The following is a 3,073-nucleotide window of genomic DNA, read 5'->3' on the forward strand; positions in this document are numbered from 1 at the left end:
CATTGCGATTGAACCGAATCATTTAAACGGTTGATTCATTCAAGAACGAAACACCGTCATGTTGCTCAGAGACACAAAACAGCGCTGTGGCTGTATTCGGAATGATTTTTGTTGGCGAAATGGAGCAAAAACAAGCAATATGGTGTCTAAAACGTAAGTCTCTTAATTAACTTATTTTTTATTGAATTCAATGTCACATTTGTAATCATGGTATTTTTTGGAGAAAAACGGCACTCTTCGTATATATATATATATATATATAACTATATGATGTTTAAACATGAAATATTTGACCGATACACCAAATGTAAAATTTGTTACATGACAAACTATATAGAATAAACAATATTCAATATAAACTGTAGTTACATGAAATGTAACTCTAAAAATAAAAACCACACAACAGTGGTCCTAGTTGATCTTCAGAACAGCAAGACAAAGTTCACTCTTGTGAGTCCACAACTGTGGTAAAGTGTTCATAGCTGGTGTACACTCTGTTGTCAAATCCTTTGGAGGTCGACATCATTTTCATGGGACAAAAAGTCTTCTTTTTATATTTTTTGTGTCCCTGAGTGGGTTGGTGGCAAAGTGTGCAAATGGGCAAGTGGTGTACACGTGAAAGCTTTGCTAACTTGAGTAAGAATGACTGTGTTTTTTCTTTTGTACATTGTTGCTCTGGACCAGACTGAAGGGGTGTCAGCACTCTGTGACGTGTCAGTCTGACTGGAAGACACTGTCACAGGTGTGGCGTTGGTGGACGTGGCCGGAATAACTTGTGTAGGAGCGGTGGATGAAGTGATTCTAGGTAGAGGTCTGAAGATGGTAGACATGGCTGGAGTTTTCTGCTGGGGTAAGTCAGACGTCAGTGGAGATTCAGGGTGTTTTGCCTGGGACGGGTTTTTTGGAGCTGGCATCACCATGTCTGATCGTTCTTTTAAGACTTTGGTCCCTGCCTTGCTGGGAATGTGTTCATACACAATCTGTTGGTAGTCAGGTGGAGGGAGAACCGACGGCTGACATGGTGCTGGAGGTAAGTCTTTTGAGGGGACCGACGCCGTCTTTGATATTGTGGCTGATGGCATTCTTGTTGACTGCAGGTTGATGAGCCTCTCCTGATGACGGATGAAATCCCGGACCGTCTTGATGTTAATCTTTGGTAGAGGAATACCCACTTTACTCAGCACTGGATCCTCCACCAATATGCAGTGCTGAATTCTCTCGTAGGCCTTCAGGATGGATGTTTTTTCCGGGCTCGTTTTGGAACTGTGAGGTAACCCCAACCAGAGAAGTTTGACCAGCGTGTACATTAGTCTGTTGTGGTGAGCACTGATGTCCTGTTGTGCCGGTGCATAGCGTTTGGCCATCTTGACTCGTTGTATCACAGCAGCATCAGCAAGATCGTCCCTCTTTGTGCGGCAATACAATGTGTTACACCAGTGTGTTCTGTACAGCTGATGAAACTTCTGTGGTTGCTTGTCGTGTTCCTCAACAGCGTGCCATACGGCGATGAGCCTGTTCCTGTGCTCCGTCGTCAGGCTCAGCTTATTCGCAGTCAGGCCAATCTTCACCAGCAGAGAGCAGAAGTTTTCCAGCTGCTGGAATCCAGGCAGCGGGTTGGGGCTACAGGCATCCTCCTGTTGGAATGTACAACTATTTTTGCATCAATTGGCTTCATTTTAAAATCAGTCAACACTCTGAATAAATGCTAGTGGTGCATTCAGGTGAACAGAAAATGACTCACAAAGGCCGGAGGGTGAGCAGTGGTGGTTTCCTCCATGGTAAGGGTTATGTGGGTCGGGTCAGCAGTCACCCTGTCCTGCTCTGCCTCTGGTAGGCCTCATCGTCCTCATCGGGGTCAGGCTGAACCACCTCCTCCTCTGGACTGGGTCCATCCTTTGAGAGGTCACTGAGGGAGAAGGCACCAGATTCACCTGTGCTTTGGCTGAAGAGGTACTCCAAACCAAGCAGCTCATTTGATGTCACAGCAGCAGGGGCGCGGAAATTCTCCTCCACAGTTTCTCCAAACAGCTGCTGGCAGCGGGTGTTGAAGCGCTCGATCAGAGGCACAGAGTAGGTTCTTAGATTTCTCCCTTTGCCACCAAACACAGCTTCAGAACTGCGGTCCGAGTTCCAACGAGTGATTCCACTAATCAGGTAAACCTGATAGGGACGTGCAGCACAGTGGGGACCTTGAAATGACAGAAAAGGGCATTAAAATCATGACATGACCCAAAGCAGTGTTTATTTGCAGCAGGATATAAAGGAACTACACCACAAAAAGCACGACGGATGGCACAGCAGGCGAGTATGTCAGGTGAGTATGATGCAGTTCGGCAGGCACAGATAGAGAACTAGTGAGCAGGTAAGTACACCAGGTATATATGAAAGACAGAGCAGATAATCTGACCGTAAGCAGGGTATGGGTGGACGGCTGCTACAGTGTGGTCTTCAAAGATACAATTGGTGTGCATCGTATAAAGGTAAGGACTGAATGTCTGAAAACATGTTGCGCATTTGTTTAACTTGTACCTAGTATCATGTGAGGCAGAACTTTGTGGAAACCTTCCAGGCTGTTGCTTCCACGGAGACACTTGTAATAAGGAACGTCCACCCCGTTGATGTTGGTGCTATGAGACACTCTGTACATGCTGGAGGATCCTGAATGCACTCAAGGTGTCTTTGCTGGCCTTCCCACACACCGTCTATTGCTTCTGTAAATAAATCACAATAAATATTTAAACACGAGATAGTATGCATGTGTCAACAGTACATGATAAATAGATATACAGTTATATAGCCTACTGTTTATTTATAATATCAAATTGCAAATACCAAAATGCAAACTGTGTAAACAACCATTTATACTAGTGCTGTCAAATGATTAATCGCGATTAATCACATTCAAAATAAAAGTTTTTGTTTACATAATATATGTGTGCGTACTGTGTATATTTATTATGTATATATAAATGCACACACATGTATATATGGAATAAAAATATGGTATGTTTATATATTAAATATATTTATAAATAATATAAATTATATGAATATACATATATGCATGTAAATA

The 3,073-nt window shown here is 43.2% G+C and overlaps 1 pseudogene; it reads right to left on the reverse strand.

Annotated features, from left to right (window-relative positions):
• Positions 1-442: 442 nt before the first annotated feature.
• LOC107680156 (uncharacterized) overlaps positions 443-3,073 on the reverse strand; it is a 5,126-nt pseudogene continuing 2,495 nt past the window's right edge.

This window comes from Sinocyclocheilus anshuiensis, unplaced genomic scaffold, assembly GCF_001515605.1.
Source record: "Sinocyclocheilus anshuiensis isolate Anshui unplaced genomic scaffold, SAMN03320099.WGS_v1.1 scaffold1202, whole genome shotgun sequence".
Lineage (NCBI taxonomy): Eukaryota > Metazoa > Chordata > Actinopteri > Cypriniformes > Cyprinidae > Sinocyclocheilus > Sinocyclocheilus anshuiensis.